At 34.2% G+C, this 20,906-nt stretch overlaps 1 long non-coding RNA gene across 2 annotated transcripts in view; it reads left to right on the plus strand.

Annotated features, from left to right (window-relative positions):
* The first annotated feature begins 16,200 nt into the window (after positions 1 to 16,200).
* LOC129494527 (uncharacterized) overlaps positions 16,201 to 20,906 on the plus strand; it is a 1,043,078-nt gene continuing 1,038,372 nt past the window's right edge. For both annotated transcript variants that reach the window (XR_008661366.1, XR_008661365.1), the window contains exon 1: positions 16,201 to 16,316. This is a non-coding gene — a long non-coding RNA (uncharacterized LOC129494527). The remainder of the gene's footprint in view (positions 16,317 to 20,906) is intronic.

Consider the following 20,906-nt stretch of genomic DNA (forward strand, 5'->3'; position numbering starts at 1 on the left):
AAATTACAGCAAATCTGTTGGCTTAAAACAAAATTATCCTTTTACAGTTCTGGGCACCAGAAGTTTGAAGTAAGTTTCATTGAATGAAAATGGAAGTATCTGTAAGCCACCTTCCCTTCTGATATAATTGTGGAGAATTTCTCTCCTTGCTATTTCCAGATTCTAGAGCTGCATTCCTTGGCGCATGGCTTCTTCCTCTATTTCAAAGCCAACAGTATAAAATCTTAAAATCTTTCTCTGCATTGTTTTACATTCTTCTCTCTGTGGTAGGTAAAATCCCCTTCTCCCCTGCCCTTATAAAGAAATTTTTATTACATTTAGCGTCCAACTGAGATAATGAGGATCACTTCTCCATGTCAATATCCTTAATTTACTCACATTTCCATAGATTTTCTTATATAAAAGATAACAATCAAAGGCTTCAGGGGATTAGGCCATTGAGGTCTTCTGGGGCCATCATTTAGCCTACTACACAATCTTTCTACTTACCTTCCTCAGCCAATGGCTTCATCCTTAGCTACCATCCATCGAGGCTCCATGGTGGTTCCATATTTTAGGAAGCGCATGAAGATGCTAGTGTTCAGTGGAAGAAAAACAAAGGCCCATCTGTGTATGTGTTTCTATACATTAGCAAAGAAACATTTATCTGGAGTCCCCTCAAGAAGCTTTTCTTCACAATTGAAGAGAAGTCTCATATCATGCTCATTCCCAAATAAATCACTTGGTGGGGGTAATTTCTGTGGATTCCTTCAACAATTGCCTGTGTTATAATAATCAAAGATCAGACTGTCAATGCTGTCAATATTAGGTAAACAACCAACACTTCTCTTATATTGCTCTAGCATTAGCCTATCATTTCTATACCAAGAGAGTTTATTTCATATGCAAAAGTATCTGTATTGTGTGCATATGATTTCCTTTGTTGAGATAATTTACATATCATTTAATTATGATGCTAGCTAACACTAAGTTGTCTAATAACACTGGCTCTCATGACTTTGACCCTTATTCATTATATTTCAGCATCTGTAGAATGCTACTTTTTTTTTACTCTAAATTTACTGTATGTCAGATATCATAAATGCAACCTAAATATGTTTTAAAAAAACACATCTCCCTAGGGTCCTACTGTTTAAAACCAAGGATAAAAAGAGTATTAGAAAGATTAATCCAGTGTAAGTATCAATACAATAATTTATTTTCTTAATCCATTTATATATTACAATGTATATTAGTGGAATCTGACATTTTTAAACATTGAAGAAAGCAAAAAGAGAAGCTTTCCAAAATTAAGCTGCACTGTGGTGTGACTACAGCTTTCATGTGTAGTACTGTAATCCTGAAAGCAAATGTCTGACATTCTTTTCTTAAGTTGGAACCTGATTTATGGGTTTATGTCTGCATCAATGCCTCCTTTAGCTCATTGCAGTTTGAAAAAGAGTAAACCAGCCAGCTTAAGATTGTCTTTGTTAACAGTTCTGGAAAAGTAATAACCAGCCTGTCATACAAAGGAGATGAGATAGATGAGGTATGGGGGAAGAAAAATCCTGCCTTCTATTGAATAAATTAACAGTATTTTAGATGCTTTTATGGCATGCAATTTGCTGCTAGCAGCAACTAACAATCAATATTTACTGTTGTCCTCCCACACTTTTGGTGAAGCTCCTAGATTGGATCTGAATATTCCAATGTCAGTAAGATATCATGGTCACCCTATCATGAGAAAAGAAGATTTTATCAATAGCCCTTGTTTTGCAATTTTATTAGGTGACAAAGTATTAAGCAAAGTTCAAATTGACTACATACAATGCCCAATTATATTTCCCTGAAATAAATGAAGACAAGAAAATTTCCTTTTTAAAAAAATTTTATTTATTTATTCATGAGAGACACACACACAGAGGCAGAGACTCAGGCAGAGGGAGAAGCAGGCTCCTGTTGGGAGCTTGATATGAAACTTGATCTCAGGACCCCAAGATCACAACCTGATCCACAGTTGGACGCTCAACCACTGAGCCACCCACATGCCCCAAGACATGAAAATTTCACTGTACTCAACCACATTTACCCTACCCCTTCCCAACACCCATACACACATCATCAGATGCCCCTCTTTCTCTAAATACTGCTAATATTTTATCTGCACCTTTCTTCCCACCCACTGCACCCTCCTCTCCATTACAATTAGTCTTATGCATATCTTATTTACCTTATTTTATTTAAAACCCTATATGTATATAAAGAAAGTCTTGCAAACAACAGATACTTTAAAGAACCTACTGAAGGGCAGCCACGGTGGTGCAGCGGTTTGGCGCCGCCGGCAGCCCGGGTATGATCCTGGAGACCGGGGATCGAGTCCCACGTCCGGCTCCCTGCATGGATAAATAAAATCTTAAAAAAAAAAAAAAAAAAAAAAAAGATGTCAACTACACTCTTAAAAACGAAGAATGTATTTAAAATAAAATAAAATAAAATAAAATAAAGAACCTACTGAAAAGTTTAGTTTCAAATGACACTGTAGAATTTCCCATTCAGTCCCATTTTTATACTATGCTAATTAACTCTTGTGATGAATAAAAAGCATATGCCTTCTACATTAGAAGCCATTTCTTTTTTTTTCCCCTTTCTTCCATTTTTCCTCATAATTGAAAGCTAAGTGTGGTGTTGTAATTAAGAGACAGGGGGATGTAACACTGCCAGGTTATTCTTTCCACTTACTCTTCAGATTAAAAAAAAAAAAGGAAACTTTTCATTATGTGACTATAATGGGGGAAATCATTTATACCATCCTGATGTTAGACAGTCTTATCAATGTGAGCAGAGTACTTGTCTGTGTTCTTACCTTCATATCTTCAGCATCTACACTAGAGCCTACACTATGGTTCACATTCAATAGGTGTATATTGAATGGAAACATAAGTTATGAAAGCATAAAAGATGATTTATTGATTTTTTTAAAATAGAGGGGCATGTGACATACAGCCTATAAATACATAAAGAAATGCAGACATAAGTACATAAATAAAATAATATTGTTATCTAGGTTGTTAATATCTACCCAAACTTCATGTGAATATACCTCATTTCTGAGGGTTTTGGACTTTACGGCATGAACTCTGTTAAAAGGTAAACTGAAATATATTAACATTTTTAACAGTTAATTTGATCACAAACCAATTAGAACCAGGCAGCACAAGCCAGAAGTAGTTAGGAATGCTCCATGGACAGGAGCTCTGGAAGAGACATTTCTAGAGAAAAGGTGGAAGCAAAGCAAGAAAACTGTTTATGGGCTAGATGGAAGCTAGTTAGTTGTTTGTGATTCGTTATCCTCAGATTTTTTTTTTTTTGCCAATAAAATATTGCAACCTTTATTTAAAATAAAATGCAAGTTGGCAAGCCTTGTGAGACAACAGGCAGACAGCATTCCCCTTTCAAGGGCCTCGTTTATTTACATCAAGTTTAACACTGTTAGCAGTTCACAGTCAGACAACAGGGTGAGAGAATTAGATTAGAAAAACAAAACACCTGAAAATATATTACAAGAACAAATACCTGACAACACTGGTAGTGTGACCCATGATTGATGTGTTTTCAGTTAAATCCCATATTGTCTCACTGTGTCCCCTCCGCAGTGCACACCAGGCCTCACCCCATGTGCACCCACCATGCATACACCTGCAGAGCGTGACCTTTGGTATAAATTTTAAACAAGTTTTAAAGAATCATATGTTTTAGGGCAAAGTTCTGTCAGCCACCATGAAATGTTCCAACTTGTTTTTGTCAAGCGAGCATAAAACTGGGTTTCTCCACTGATAGTCATTACAGAATCAGATTGCAAAGAGGAAGAGTGTGGGGTCCATTCTTGAGGTATTTACAGGCTTAGATTTTTGTTTTCTTATGTAACAACGCATTAGAGCTACCTTATCTAAAAGCTTCCTTGATTAATTAATTTAGCAACTTAAATTAATCCCATCCTGGCAACTTTTCTTCAAATTTGAATCTAGCTTTTGGGTTTCCAGAGACTACAAGAAAGACAAAAAAAGATACAAAAATGTCTATATTGATTTAGATAGAGTAAGTAAGTAAGCAATATTTTGGTTATCCTACATCATATATTCCCAACTGGTACCTTTTTGATGCCAATAAGGTCAGTTTATATGGTCAGTTTCTTTGAGTACAGATAAAAGCGAGACTGGATCTTTTCTATTGCATATTTTCTTATAACCTAGTTTTAGTATCTCTGAAATAAACTCCTCAAGAAGAAAAAAAAGATGTTTTTAATTTCCCAGTTCTAATCTGGGCCGTTGCCATGTCTGTATTTTATAAATTGTAAAGTAAATGAGGCAGTGATGAAGCTTTCATGCCAGAAACGCTTTTAAATACCAAAAGCATGTCATTACTGCTGAGTTTCGTTTTTCTCCTAATTCTTTAATTAGATAGGATAAGAACTGCATCTTTTAAGCAAATTCTCCTGCTATCCTTTCCTAGACTCCAGAAGATCTTATATTTCTATGCATTATATTTTATTTGTAATGAACGTTTACAAATTGTTGACTTTGTTCTTTCATCCTATCCTTGAACTAGAAGCAAGTTCTAGGTTTCTGTGTTCCAGGACGCAAAAGCTTAATTATATTGCTTCTTTATTTGATTCAGAAAGTTAACATAGTAACTGATGTTTTAAATTCTGTGGAGAAAATAGAAGGAATAATCAATAGAAATAGACAATTGTACAGTTTTTAAAATTAACGACCCAACAGCTAATTGAGGCATTATATATAAATTTTCCTTCTAAAATAGATTTAACAGGATAATAAAAATGAGTTTTTGTTTTTCTTTTCCTTAAAACAGTTATAGAAGTTTTAAGTTAATTTTAAAAATCTGTTTTTAAAATGATAAAGCCAAAATCAAGCACCATCCACCCCTCCCCCCGAACCCCCCAAAAAAGCAGAGGTCAATTTTTTTTGTTTCTGAGTCTTCCAAAAGAGGTTTATCAAATTACTTAGAATGTAGAAGAATTATTGAATTCTTAATTAATTTGTAATTATCTTCCAACCTTCAGACTATAGAATTATTCTAGACATTGTTAAATTTGAGGCTTCGTCAGTTATTTAAACTTCTTAAATCATGGAGCATAGGTACTAGAGGAATAAAGTATTAGGCATCAGGGGCAGAATGCCACATAGGAGTAAAAAATTCTTCTATTTGGCAAATACCCTGCTGGTTATTTTGGCTGAGGAATAGCCTTAAGCATATTGTACGTTGATCTAGAAGTGAGAAGGAGATAAAGCTTTTCCACTTAAGGAATGGCCCTAAAGTGGATAGTTGTGGCAAATTCATTAAATAATAGAAGAGAAAGAAATCAAAGGTGGGAGAGAGGGGGGCACAGCAACATGGCAAGAACTGGAACCCAAATAGAAAGGATAACCAACAAAGGCCTGTTGAGTGGAAGAGTGAAGACTCCACTGGGTACTATGAAGCTTACTGCTTCTGCTTGTGTTGTTATAGTTCTCCTGGCTCCTGCTTAATGCCTGGATACCATCTGTGAGGCTTGAGTTTAGGTCATGTACAGTAGCAGTGGTGATTTTTGGTTTTTTATTTTTATTTTATTTTTTTCATGGTATCACAGGAGAGCATAGAGCCATCGAACCAGAAACAGCTTCTTCAGTGGTCTGGATGCAGAAGGAATGGCGTGTTAAGAGAGCATTTATTTCTGCTACAGTTGTGTATATTTTATTGTGCAGAAACACTCAACTGAGCCATTAAGTTATTTCTGGAAGTCAGTTTGGGCTCACTCACCAAGACTTGCTATAGGACATAAGCCTGCATCTGTCCAGATTTGGGGACACTTTTATCTAAAAGGTATTCCAACACACACGTGAGTTGTATGTGCCAACATGGCTCTGATCTTATTAATTCCTACTTTAGGCTCAAAGTAGGAATTTTAAGGGCTTGAGCCATAAAATATTTGGTGCACAGTTAACAATTAAAGAGCTCCTTGACTACAACGCTAGGTTGGTGGTCTCAATAAAACATATTTGACATTATAATGTTCCCTGCTTTCTCTTGTCAATCTGTCTCTGCCTCTCTTCCTGCATAGCTAGGTAACTAGATATTGATATAGGCAGTCTGATTATATATATATATATATATATATATATATATATATTATATATATATATATATATATATATAATATATATATATATATATATCAGCCAAAATAACCAGCAGGGTATTTGCCAAATAGAGGAATTTTTCACTCCTATGTGGCATTCTGCCCCTGATGCCTAATATTTTATTTTATTCCTCCAGTACCTATGCTCCATGATTTAAGAAGTTTAAATAACTGACAAAGCCTCAAATTTAACGATGTCTAGAATAATTCTATAGTCTGAAGGTTGGAAGATAATTACAAATTAAGAATTCAATAATTCTTCTACATTCTAAGTAATTTGATACATACACACACATACATACAAACACATATATACATACATACACACACATACATAATTACTCTACATGGAAGAGAGTCTATATAATATTTGTCATCTCTGTCTGGTGTATTTTACTTAGCATAATGCCCTTTAGGTAAATCCATGATTTTGCAAATGGCAGTAACTCATTCTTGTTTGTGACAGAATTTCATTTATATTATATTTCATATGGTAGCTATATTTTTAACTTTTTGAAGAAACTCCGTACTGTTTTTTATAAGGACTAGATCAGTTTATTCCTAGATTGTTATTCCTTTTGGTGAAATTGTAAATGGGACTGCTTTCATAATTTATCTTTCTGATAATTCATTATCTTATCTGCATCTATTGAGATGATTATATGTTTTTTATCCTTCATTTTGTGAATGTGGTGTATCACATTGACTTATTTTGAATCATCCTATTATTACATCACAGAAATAAATCCCACTTGATAATGGTGTATGATCATTTTAATGTGTTGTTGAGTTTTGCTTGCTAATATTTTGTTGAGATTTTTTGCGTCTTTGTTCATCAGGGATATTGGCCTGTCATTTTCTTTTTTCTGGCACTCTTTTTTGGTTTTGGTGTCAGGGTAATGCTGGCCTCATAAAATGATCTTGGAAGAATTTCCTCCTTATATTTTTTGGAAAGGTTTGAGAAGGATTGGTCTAAAATATTCTTTGAATGTTTGGTAGAATTCACCAGTGAAGCCATCTGGTCTTGGACTTTTGTTTGTCAGGAGGTTTTGATAGCTTTTTCAATTTTTCTACTAGTAATTGGTCGGTTCAGATTTTCTATTTCATGATTCAGCCTTGGTAGGTTGTATGATTCTAGGAATTTATTCATCTAGGCTGTCCAATTTATTAGGATGCAATTACTGATAGTAGTCACTTAATGATCTTTTGTATTTCTGTGATATCAGTTGTAACATCTCTTTTATTTCAGATTTATTTAAGTTTTATTTTTTTTCTTGATGAGTCCAGCTAAAGATTTGCCAGTTTTGCTTATCTTTGGAAAGAACCTAAATATGTTTAAATAATAAGCATATAGCTCCATTTTTCAATTTATCAATTTAAACAAAATTGACCCATACCTGTGAAAAAATACCTTCTGTGCAATTATATCATTCTACTAGCCTTCCTACTCCTCTCCATGTTTGATAAAGATATACTTTTTTTTCTAATTATTCTGTTAGTTACTTTTGCATATTTATAGAACTCATTTGGATTTTGGTTTCATGTACCACCAATATGTGCAACTACTGAGAACCTTTACTATATTAAATGAGAATACTGGTGTTCTTATCGACACCTCTGTCCTCGCCTACTACCCTGTTTCCTGAAAGATCTAACTTTGCTTTTATATTTTCATATTTGTTAAACTTCTATTCTGTTTTTCTACCATGGTTGAGTCATAGTACTTTTTTAATAGTTTGATCCTAAGCATTAGAACAAACACTCATAGGGGCACCTGGGAGGTGCATCTGACACTTGATTTCAGCTCAGATCATAATCTCAGGGTTATGGGATCAAGCCCTGCATCAGGCTCTGTGCTGAGCATGGAGCCTGCTTAAGATTCTCTTCCCTCTGCCCCTCCCCAACCCTCCCTCTTAAAAAAAAAAAAACAAAAAACACTCATAGTAGTATGTGTGTATACTATTAGTTGCAGTAGTCGTAAGATATGTATTCTTTTCTACAGCTTCAAGTCTAAGAACTTTTTGCATCAGGGTTTTTAAAAAATATTAGAGCCATTACTTTTGTCTCTCTATTCTTTAATACTTGTGTAGGGATTTCTTTATTATCATGTACACACACAGGTCCAAATTGAAAGGCATAATTTCATGTTTATATGGATTAAAAACATTTAAATATATATCAGACACACACACACACACACACACACATGCACACACAAATGCCATGTGCCAGGCTCTAAGTATATAGAAACAAATTTAATTAACAAATTTAATCTTCTCCATAATCCTCTTAAAGCTGGTACTTATTATTATGCCTATTTTATTTATGAGGCTACCGTGACCAGAAAATAGTATGAAACCTGTCCCATATTATACAACTTATAGGTTAGTAATGGCACTGATATTCAAACCTAGGAGTTCTGTTCTAAATGTTGTGATTTGGCATGTAGTGTTTCTATAAGAAGAATTAAATTTAGATTCATTTGAGGATGTTACTTATGGGTATTTCAACATAAAGAATGAAATTCAAGTGAAAAGTGAATATACTGAACCCCAACAAAATGCTTTCTTACATTAATACAAGGGAAAATAAATTAAATGCAATCATTTTGCAAATATTTTCTTTCTATTCTTGTAATTTCTTTATTCTTTCATGTGAAAACAGATAAATTATCTTTTTTGCTAAGTCTGGGTTTTAAAACATTAATTTTGTGTAGCATCACATAGAATAAATAAAAACAAGTATACTTCAGAACTATTGTTTACATTTTAGTTTGGGAGCCTGTTTCAAGAGACACTTAGCTTTAATAACTGACAAAAACCTTTGTTACAGTTATTAGCCCAATTAAAAGTAAATTCTTAGTTCCAGTAAGTACTTAAAATTAAACATTAATAGCTTTCATATAATGCTCAAAATAACGAATTGAAATTAAACATTAATGCCATTTGGAATATTTTCCAAAATGGAGCTCTTATATAGAAAACTCATACTTGGATTGTGTTGTAGACCATGTATAATGTGGTATGCAGAATTCTAAGATGAACCTGAGTGCTCCACATCTTGGTATAATCCCACATTCTTTGAGTGTAAACTGAGGCTGAGACTGCTTCAATTCATACAAATTGGCAAAGTGGAAGTATATTTTAGATGTAATTAAGTCCCTAATCAGTTGGCTTTAAATTAACTCAAAGGCACAGGTACCTGCAGGCTCATTCAGTTAAGCATCTGACTCTTGATTTTGGCTCAGGTCATGAATTTAGGATTGTGGGATTGAGTGCTACATTGGGCTCCATGTTCCGTGGGGAGTCTACTTGATATTCTTTCTCTCCCTCTCCCTTGCCCCTCCCCCTGTTCACTCTCTCTCTCAAATAAATAAATCTTAAAAAATAGTTAACCCAAAGGAGATTATTATGGATGGACCTGACCTGATTGGGTAGGCTCTTCAAAAGGGACCAAGAGGTGAGAGACCAAAAACAGCACACCTTCTCCTTTTTCGTGCTGGTCTTCAAGAAGAAAGTTTACATGAGTTAGCTGCAAGGAGTGAATTCTGCTGACAACCACAGGAGACTGGAGAAAAGCGTCTGACCTGAGATAAGACTGCAATCCCAACCAACACTTGCACACACCCTTTTGAGGCCCTAAGTAAGAGAAACCAGCTGAGCCATCCCTGTATTTCTGACCCACAGGAACTATGACTTACTAAATGAGTATCGTTTCATGCTGCTATGCTTGTGGTAATTCTTTATTGAGTAATAAAAAATTAATAGTGAACTATCTCCTAAGGAAAAAAGTAGAATATTTTTCAATAAAACATTTTTCTTTTTTTTAATAAAACATTTTTCTGTATCAATAATGTTTCATCACCTATACACAGACATGGGAATATGTGCACACATGCACACAAGTCTAAAACATCTACTTCCTCAGAATTTGTAGAAAAAATCTAGTTTCAATCAATAATTATATCTTAATGGTTCTAATAATCATGGAATATCAGAGTCAAAGAACTGAGATTACATCTGAACTATTTGTTTTTCTGTTAAGTAATAAGAACTGCAAAACGGTGAAGTGTTTGCCCAGGGTCACAGAAGCCTGCAAAGGAGTGGCTGGGATAAGAACCCAGCATATGGGGATCCCTGGGGGCACAGCAGTTTGGTGCCTGCCTTTGGCCCAGGGCGTGATCCTGGAGACCCGGGATCGAATCCCACGTCAGGCTCCCAGTGCATGGAGCCTGCTTCTCCCTCTACCTGTGTCTCTGCCTCTCTCTCTCTCTCTCTCTCTCTCTCTGTGACTATCATAAAATAAATAAAAATTTAAAAAAAAAGAACCCAGCATATGTTCCCAGGAACAGACCAATTCCTTCTGTGACAAGTTATTTCTGGAATCTAGTCAAAATGCATCAAACCAACACAGAATGGCAGATAACTCATCTTTATTATGTGTAGAAATGAGATTGTGTAATCTTGCAATGAATAGGATTGAAAGGGTTTTACTTCACAACATGCACAAACCTAAAGATATTAGGTCAATCAACTGGAAGTTCTATATTATATGGCAGTTCTCAATGATTAACGATACATTTTGACACCATACAGACAGTTTAAACCTCAGCTGTGTCAATTGAAACCTGATCTCTATCTTCAGACAAATAGATTGCAGTGCTTGAATGAGTCAGGAAGATTATACTAGAGTAAATCTAATTCACAGAAGAAAGGCACAATACTGAGAGACACTTAAAAAGATGCTCACACCTTACCAATAACTGCACAAGTGCAAATATTGGTAAGAAAAAGATTACTTTTACTTTTCGTTATTCAACAAATATTTATTGAGTGCTTATTATGCATTAGGCACTTTGTGATTTTTCTCAGAATAAAGAGCAAAAACATCATTCTTGCCTTTTTGAATGTAACATTCTAGAATTAGATATGCATATTGAACAACAGATTACACAAATAAACTTGAAATTGAATCCATAGTAAGTCCCATGGAGGAAAGACCAGTGGGCTATGAATACATATATCACAGTATCTAACCTAATCTTTTTCCCCCTTATTTTCTTTTATTCAGATCTTTTTAAATGGAAAAAAAATTATTGAGGTATAATTGACAGATAGCATATTAGTTTCAGGTGATTTGAAATCTATATATACTGCATAATGATTACCATATTAAGCCTAGTTACCATTTGTCACCATATCAAGTTATAAATATATCTTTCATGTGGTGAGAACTATTAAGATTTACTTTCTTAGGAACTTTCAAATTCTTCAGTACAATACTATTAACCATACTTACCATGCTTTACATTACATCCTCATGACATTTTTATTTTTAAAACTGAAAGTTTGTATTTCTTGACCCTCTTCACCATTTTAGTTGATGTCCCAACCTTCTTCCCTTCTGAAATCCACCAATCTATATTCTGGATCTCCGGTTGTTTTGTTTGGTTTGCTTGTTTGTTTTTTAAGATTTTATTTACCTACTCATGAGAGACACAGGGAAAGGTAGAGACACAGGCAGAGAGAGAAGCAGACTCCTTGTACGGAGCCTGACACATGACTGGATCCCAGAACCCCAGGATCACGCCTGGAGACAAAGACAGACACTCAACCACTGAGCCACCCAGACATCCTGTATCTCTCAGTTTTGTTTTTGTTCTGTTTTGTTTTCTATATTCCTCACCTAAGTGAGATCATACAGTATTTGTCTTTATCTAACTCATTTCACTTAGCGTGGCAAGCTTTCATTTTCTTAATGTTTGAGTTATACACACACACACACACACACACACACATATATTGATATTGATATGCCACATTTTCTCTATTCATCCTTCAAAGGACACTTAGGTTATTTCCATATCTTAGCCATTGTAAATAATGCTACAATGAATATATGGGTGCATATATCTTTTCAAGTTAGTATTTTCATTTTTTTCAGATACATACACAGAAGTGGAATTGCTAATCTTGTGTCAGGCTCTGCACTCAGTATGGAGTCTGCTAAATTTTCTCTTCCTCCTTCTCCCTCTGCCTCTCCCACCTCTGTTTCTCTCTTTAAAAAAAATGAAGAGACTTCTTTCTCCATTTTATATTCTTGGCTCCTTTGTCATAAATTAATTGACCATACATATGTGGGTTTGTTTCTGGACTCTCTCCTCTATTCCATTGTATTCCATTGATCAATGTGTCTATTTTTATGCCAATACCATACTGTTTTAATTACTATAGCTTTGTAAGATAGTTTGAAATCAGGTAGTGTGATGCCTCTGGCTTTGTTCCTGTTTCTCAAGATTATTTTGACTATTTGAAAACTTTTATGGTTCCATACAAATTTTACAATTATTTTTTATTTCTGTTAAAACTGCCATTGGAATTTGGTAGGGATTATATTGAATCTGTAAATGTATTTGGGTACTAAGGACATTTTAACAATATTAATTTTTCCACTCATGAGCATGAAATATTTTTCCATTTATTTGTGTTTTTCTTTCTTTCTTTAATGTCATATAGCTTTGGTGTATAGTTCTTTCACCTCTTTAGTTAAATTTGTTCCTAAATATTTAATTATTTTTATGCAATTGTGTGTGAATTTGATGGTTTTCTTTTTTTTTTTTTTTAATGTATTTACTTATTTTAGCAGGGAGGGCCAGAAGGAGAGGGAGAGAGAGAGAGAATCTGAAGCAGATTCCTCAATGAGCATTGAGCCCAATGTGGGGCTTGATCCCAGAACCCTGAAATCATGACCAGAACCAAAATAGTCAGATTCTTAACCAAGCAAGCCACCCAGGCACTTCAATTTGGTGTTTTTCATAATTTCTCTTTTTTTAAAAAAAAATCATTTTTAAAGATTGTTTTAAATTTACTTATTTGAGGGAGCGAGCGAGTATGAGCAGGGGAGAGAGGCAGAGGGAGGAGCAGACTCCCCTCTGAGCAGAGAGCCCAACATAGGTATTGATCCCAGGACCCCAAAATCAGGACCTGAGCATAAGACAGACACTTAGCCAACTGAACCACCCAGGTGCCCCTTAATTTTTCTTTCTGATAGCTCATTGTTAGTGAATAGGAATGCAGCAAATATTTATGTATTGATTTAGCATCCTGCAACTTTTCTGAAGGCATTATTATTTCCAACAGTTTTGAGTAGCATCTCTAGGAATTTTTGTATATTAAATAGTGTCATCCATAAATAATGACATTTTACTTTTTTCCTTTCTAACTTGGATGACTTTTCTTTCCTTTTTATTGCCCAATTTCTGTATCTAGCACTTCTAGTACTAAGTTGAGTAAAAGTGGTGAGAGTTGGCATCCTTGTTTTGTTCCTGATCTTAGAGTCAAAGCTTTCAGCTTTTACTCTTGAGTATGACATTATCTTTGACCTATCATATATGGCCTTTATTGTGTTGAAGTATGATCGCTTTCTATCCACTTTACTGAAATGTTTTATAAATGTTAGATTTTGTCAAATTCTTTTTCTGATTTATTGAACTGATCATATGATTTTTGTTATTATAGTGTATCACGTTGACTGATTTGTGAATATTTTTAATATTCTTGTCTTCCAGAGAATAATCCCACTTGATCATAGTTTTTGATACTTTTAACATTGTTTTTAATTCAATTTGCTAATATTTATTGAGGATTTTGCTTCTGTGTTCATCAGAGATATTGGCCTGTAATTTCCTTTTCTTGTGGTATCCTTGTCTTGGTTTGGTGTTAGAATAATGCTAGTTTCATAAAATTGTTTTGAAAGAGTTACCATCTATTCTGTTCCTTGGAAGTGTTTGAAAAGAATAGGTATTAGTAAATTTTCTTTCAATGTTTGGTAGGTTTCATGAGTGAAGCCCTCTGGTCTTGGACTTTTGTTTGTTGAGAGAATACAATTCAATCTCCTTACTAGTAACTGGTCAATTCATATTTTCTATTTCTTCATAATTCAGTCTTGTAAAATTGTATGTTCATAGGAATGTGTCTATTTCTTCTAATTTGTGTATTTGCCAGCCTATACTAAGGTTCATTTCTCATTACTTTTTGTATATCCCACTATGGATTTTTGCTTTGTGGTTACCTTGAGGCGTACAACAGCTCTGTATGTATCAGTCTATTGTAAATTGATAAAAACTGAAGTTTGAACATATTCTACATTTTTTACATTAATATTGTATTTTAAAGATTTATTTATTTATTTCAATGGGGGAAGGAGCAGAGGGAGAGGGAGAAATAGTATTAAGCAGTCTTTATCCTGAGCACAGAACCTGATATAAGGCTGGATCCCAGGAAACTGAGATCCTGACCTGAGTCAAAACCAAGAGTTGGACACACTTAACCAAATGAGTCACTCAGGCCTAGGTCATAATCCCAGGGCTCTGGGATGGAGCCCCACATCTAGCTTTCTGCTCAGCAGAAGCCTGCTTCTCCCTGCCCCTCTGTCACTCCCCCTGCTTGTGCTCTCTCTCTCTCTCTCTCTCGCTCTCTCTCTGTCAAATTAATTAATTAATTAAAAAAAGATTCTCCTTTACATTTATCCTTTAATACTTTAATTATAAGGTATCTTGGTGTAGAATCCTTTGGGTTCATTCTATCTAGAATTCTCAGAGCTTCCTCAATCTGGATATCTTTTTCCTTTCTAAGGGAGGTTTTCAGGTATTATTTCTTCAAATAATTTTTCTACACCTTTATCTTTCTCTTCTTCTTCTGAGACTCCTGTAATACAAATGTTAATTCACTTGATAATGTGCTGTCAGTCTGGTAAGCCATCTTCACTTTTTATAATTCTTTGGCTTCTTTTTTTGGTTGACTTCTTTTGCCCTGTCTTCCAGGTCCCTGATCCTTTCTTTTATTTCTTCTAGTCTGCTGTTGTATCTCTTTAGTGTTTTGTGTGTGTGTGTGTGTGTGTGTGTGTGTTTGTTTGTTTTGATTTTGTTTTGTTTTGTTTTCCATTTAGGCATTGTATTTTTCAGCCCTGTGATTTCTGTTTGGGTTTCCTTATATTTTCTATCTCTGTCTTGAAGTTCTCATTGTGTTTAGCCCTTCTTCTAGGTTCTTTGAACATCTTAATGACCAGTACTTTGAACTCTTTATTAAGTAAGTTACCTATTACATTTCATTAACTTTTCCCCCTAAGGTTTTATCTTAGTCTTAAAATTGGAACATATTCCTCTGTTTCATCATTTTACTTGACTCTTTGTATTCATTTCTGTGTTTTTGGCAAAACAGCTACCTCTCCCAATCTTAAATGAGTGGTCTTGTATAGGTGAAATTTATCATTTAACTTTAACTTAGTTCTCAGTTGTCTCTTGAAACTGTGATTTTTTTTTAAGCAACCTGATTTGTTCTAACTTAACTTAATTCTCAGTGTCTCTTGAAACTTTGTGATTTTTTTTTACACAACCTGATTTGTTCTAAATAGACTCCAGTGGTTGAGAGAGTGTCAAGACCTGTCAGTGTTCCAAAGGGAAGGATCTCTGTCAGCACCTAGGTACAAGTTGATTTGAAGCCAGACTCTCAGGCAGCTTTACAAATATTTGTTTATTTGTAAGTATGCAAATATATACTGGCATGTAAGACTACAATCATAAACCTAACTGGCCTTCAGACCAAGAGATCTGGAGCTGTCCCCTGAATGACAGTTGCAAAAATCAGCACCCCACAGTTTTAGTATAAGTTCCTTTGTTGGAGGTATTGTTGAGTTTTAGTGAGGATAAAGGAGAGCACAAAGATGGTGTCTCTCTATCTACATTTCCTGAGAACACTTTTGTAGCCTCTGGATGTATAATAAGACTGAAGCCTGCCTTTCAGTCTTCAATTCCAGTACAAGTAAATAGGCCTCTTTCAGAGAAAGACTGGGGTTGTGTTTTAGTGTGCTATCTGTGCAGTGCCCTGGAGGTAGTAGTCTGCCAAGAACTGTCTCTCTGATTGTTATAGTCCTGTAAAACCCAGGGACACCAAGTTCCCTAACTACCAGAGCCAATTAAGGAGTGGAATGCATGTAACTGCCAGGTTTAGCAAGGTAATGGGAAAGCACGGAGACTGTGCGTGCCTGCCAGTATTGTCAAAGTAGAGGGAAAGTGCAGAAATGACACCTGCCAGCACCAGGGAGACTCTCAAAACACCCCTGCCATTCTGGAAGATACTTTAAGGTTAGAAATTGGGTCTCCTTCACCTATAGTCCAGACACTTTTCAAACGTCTGCTTTTATGCTGGGGCCTAGGATGTGTGAGTCTGTGTGCAAGCCCTTTTAGCATGTATCTCAGTTCTATATAGCTGTTTGGGTTTCCTGGATATAAGCTTCGTTGGTTTTAAAGCTAGAAGTCTTGGAGGTTTATCTCTCCATTGCATGTCTTAGGGTTTGAGGTGCTTGTTATGGGTTATGAACCCTTTACTCTTCAGAGAAAAACTCCTAGATTTGTAACATCCAACCTAATTATAGGTTACTAACATCCAACCTAATTATAGGTTACTATGCCAAGGGTAGAGTTTTTGATGAGACCATATCTAAGCCTCTCCTACCCACCATGATATGGCCCTCTTATTGTTTCTTGTTAGGGAGGTGTTCTGGTAGTTTTTGGTTCTTTTTCAGAAGGAATTGTTCCATATGTAGCGGTAGATTTGGTGTGTCTGTGGGAGAAGATGAGTTCAGGATTTTCCTAACATCTTGGCCCATCTACCTCCTCCATCCAACCTCAGCTTGAGGTCAGAGTGGGGCTTTCCTGAGTAAGTGACTTTTAAAGGTGAAATAGAAATTAGCAGATTGAGTGTGTGTGCATGTATGTGTATGTGTGTATATGTGAAGATGTGTAATATAAAACAAAGTCTTTTATTTCATGTTTGATTTTGATATTGGGAAATTAGAAATAGAGGTTTTCTTAACATGAAAATCATGCTAAAGGAGAGGTATTAATGCAAAAAAAAAATGAATTCTATTATGAGCAAGCTGAGTTTGTTCCAGACAGATGGAAATAAGAGAAAAGATTTTGGATGAAGAAATTGATAAAAGTTTTTGTGAGGCTCACTTGTGTCAGAGAATCTTTAGTTTGGGAAATGAAACAGGATTCTTGTTGATTGTGCTTTTAACTTCCCCTACATCTGAATTTCTTATGATTTTACTCTGAATTTCTTACAATTTTACTTTAAGGTGGTGGTTCATAACCTGGCTACAGCTGGAATCATCACATTACTTTAAAGGATTGTTGATACTCAGGCTGTATGCCACAAAATTTCTGATTGGGGTTTTGGAGTCAGTAGTGTTTAAAGGCACTCAGCTGATTCTAATATACAGCTAGGTTTGAGAACCACAGCCTTTAGAACTTTCTTAGCTAACATTAATCTATCTGTTACAGAATCTTAATATCATTTAAATTGAGAATTTCTTACAGCAGCTATCTGGAATATAATAGAATAATAAATAAGTTCCCTGAAGAATCATCTAATTCAAATCCTACATCTTATAGGTGAGACTGAAGGCTCGGTGAAAAAGTAGTTTTGTTTCTTTTTATTAAAACTATTTAAATCATGATCCACAATATGAAATTTTATAATGAGTAATTAAAATGCATTCTCAAGGAAAATAAGTCAGTATCCACTGTTAGACTGTGCTAAGTCAATTAAGGTCTGATCATATAAGTAAACTGTTATCATTTCCATTTTAGAGATTCAAGGGCATTAAGTAAACACCCTAAATTATGGAGCCAATAAGTAGTAGAGTCAGGATTCCCTTCCAATCTTATGAGATTTGAAATCCATGATCTTTCCATGACTGCTTCCAAGAGCTTATTTAATGTCTCCGCATATACCTAACATTACCTATCAGTTAACTGATTTTTTTCAACATCTCCTAAAAGGCTTATTTTGCAACTGTTTGATTATTTTAGTTGCTTAGAACCCCAACAGCACTGTAATTATGTTAGCTTTAAAGACTTTAAAGACTTATTCAGACGTGTCAAAGTATTAAATAATTCTAAAAGAGTTTATATCATATTTAAAAATGCAATGGAGTACTGATCCTTGTCCTAGAAAACTTCAGAATGTTCACTTAAATAAAACTTTGAGTCATTTTTTTTAAATTGTTATACTGACCTTTAGTAAGTGTTAAACAGTTTTCTTCAGAATTTAATGAGGATGAGTTTTCATATGATAGTCATTTTAATTCAAACTATTATGAAGGATTCAACAATTTTAGTATAAAATACCAGAACTTGTTACATATGTATGGTTGATGACTAGCTCAGGCTAAATTTTGCACATTTATGGATTCTAAAATTGAATTTGGATTTCATCCAAATTTTTGTTTAAGTATCCTAAGTAAAAGAAAATACGTAGTCTAAAATGAACCATGGTTTGAATCTGCATTCTCAGCCACTGCTTCTTTGTGAGTGGCTTCTCACAAGGAATTCTATTTGTTATTAGGGAAGATTTAGATAAAATTAAGCATGCAGATAGTACTGGCTACCTTTTAACTGTTTTGTCTATTAACAAATATATGTATGGAATATAACAGGAAGCCTTACTTTTTAAGTATCATTATTTAAAGATATAGTAAGTGAATTCAACTGAAAAAAAAAGAATATAGATATCAATATTTTGTTTAGAATTAAAACATCTTAACTTATCATCATTTCCCACTAAAATATGTATTTTAATGTCTGAATAACTTCAACCACTACTATTCCTAACTTACCTTTTAATCGTTCCCATAGGTTTGTAGCAGTTTTTATAAATTTGTATATACATATAATGTTTTCAGATTTTTTTCCCATTAATCAATTTTGAGCGGTGGCAGGCTGAAAAGCCACCTTAGGAAATATGGATGTCACAATGGGCATATTAATCAAATACAGAAACAATAAAATGCATAGCATATAATATAGGAAAATGACTGTATGTTGTCTCTCTAAAGGTAAACCTATCAGAATTACCTGGCTCATAAGTAATTTTATGAAAAAATTCTGCATAGTGTTTATATTCCCTCTAACTATAGAATATTGTTCATGGATATATAAAAGCATCAAGGAATTTACTCTACTTGGAAAAATGAGAGTGTCATTAATGAAGTGAAAACTATCAGACAGTATGCCTAATTTTATGAATAGCTTTTTTGTTTTTCTGGTCATTGGTTTTGAAATGTGATCCTTTAGCCACCAGCATCAGTGTCATCTGGGAACCTATTAGAAATGTGTATTTAGGACTTACTCATATCTACTAAATAATAATTTCTTGGGATTGGACCAAGAAACAGAATCTCCAGGTGATTCTGAAACACACTAAAGCTTGAGAACAGTAGACTTTAACTTTTAAAGTTCTATCATTTTCATTATTCTGAAATTATTCTTACTGTTCTAATTATTCTGAAATTGGTGGAGACTTGCTATATTATTTTAGTTTTATTGAGATATAGTTGATCTATAGCACTATATAAATTCAGAGTGTACAGCATGATTTTACTTACATATATCATGAATTGACTGTTAAGATTATCTAACCATATAGATACTAAAAAAAGAAAAAGAAAATGAATTTTACTTGTGATGAGAACTCAGGATTTATGATTTTAAAAACTTTAATATATACCACATAGCAATGTTAACCATAGTGATCATGTTGTACATTACATACTAGTACTTCTTTGTCCTATAGCTGAAAATATGTGCCTTTTGGCCACCTCCTTTCAATTCCCCCTTCCCTAACCCCCTGAGAAACCACAAATTTGATCTCAATTTGCATGAGCTTGTTTTATTTTGTTTTTTAGATTATTTTTTCTTTCCTAACTTGTTAATTATCCTTGTTCTTCTCTGAATTATTTAACTTAGCTTAATGCCCCCCAAAGTCCATTCATGTTGTTTACATACTGCAAGATTCCCTCTTTTTTGTAGCTAAATAATATTTCAATATATATCAATATATATATGTCACAACTTCTTTATCCATTCATTTGTGTTTGAACACTTAGGTTGTTTCCATGTCTTGGCTATTGTAAATAATGCTTCTATGAACATAGAGGTACAGATCTCTCTTCAACATAGTGTTTTCATTCCCTTCAGATATATCCCAGAAATGGAACTGTTGCATTATATGGTAGTTTTATTTTGAATTTTTGGTGGATCCTCCATGTTGTCTTCTATAGTGGCTGCACCAATTTATATTCCTCTAGTGCACAAGGGTTCTCTTTTCTCCATGTTCTTTCCAGCATTTTTTTATTTGTCTTTTTGATGCTAATCATTCAGGTGTTAGATGATATCTAATCGTGGTTTTGATTTGCATTTTCCTAATGATTAGTGATGTTGAGTATTTTTTCATGTATCTATTGGCATATCTGTATGTTTTTAGGCATCTTACAATATGTATTTATTTTATATTTCATCCCTTTTCATCCTCTTCACTATTTTTCTGAGAATTGGGGAAAAAAACCTAACCTCAGATAATCAATCAGTAGTAGATTTATCTAAATTTACTCTTTATTAAAAAAAAACAAAACATTATAATCCTGAACGAAAAACATCCCCTGGGGAATTTGGTAAGAATAAGGAAAGAAAACTCTGGGCTTTCCAATATGGACCTCCTGATTCACTTGACTCCCTGAGATATGTCTGTATAAGTGTTCCTTTAATCTACATGCACATAACCATAAAATTATATTAAATATAGAATATATATATTCTATTATATATAATTCTATTATATAATATATATATAGAATATAGTTTTTATTATCATAATATCATAAAACACTAGAG

The sequence above is a fragment of the Nyctereutes procyonoides genome, unplaced genomic scaffold, assembly GCF_905146905.1.
Source record: "Nyctereutes procyonoides isolate TBG_1078 unplaced genomic scaffold, NYPRO_anot_genome, whole genome shotgun sequence".
Lineage (NCBI taxonomy): Eukaryota > Metazoa > Chordata > Mammalia > Carnivora > Canidae > Nyctereutes > Nyctereutes procyonoides.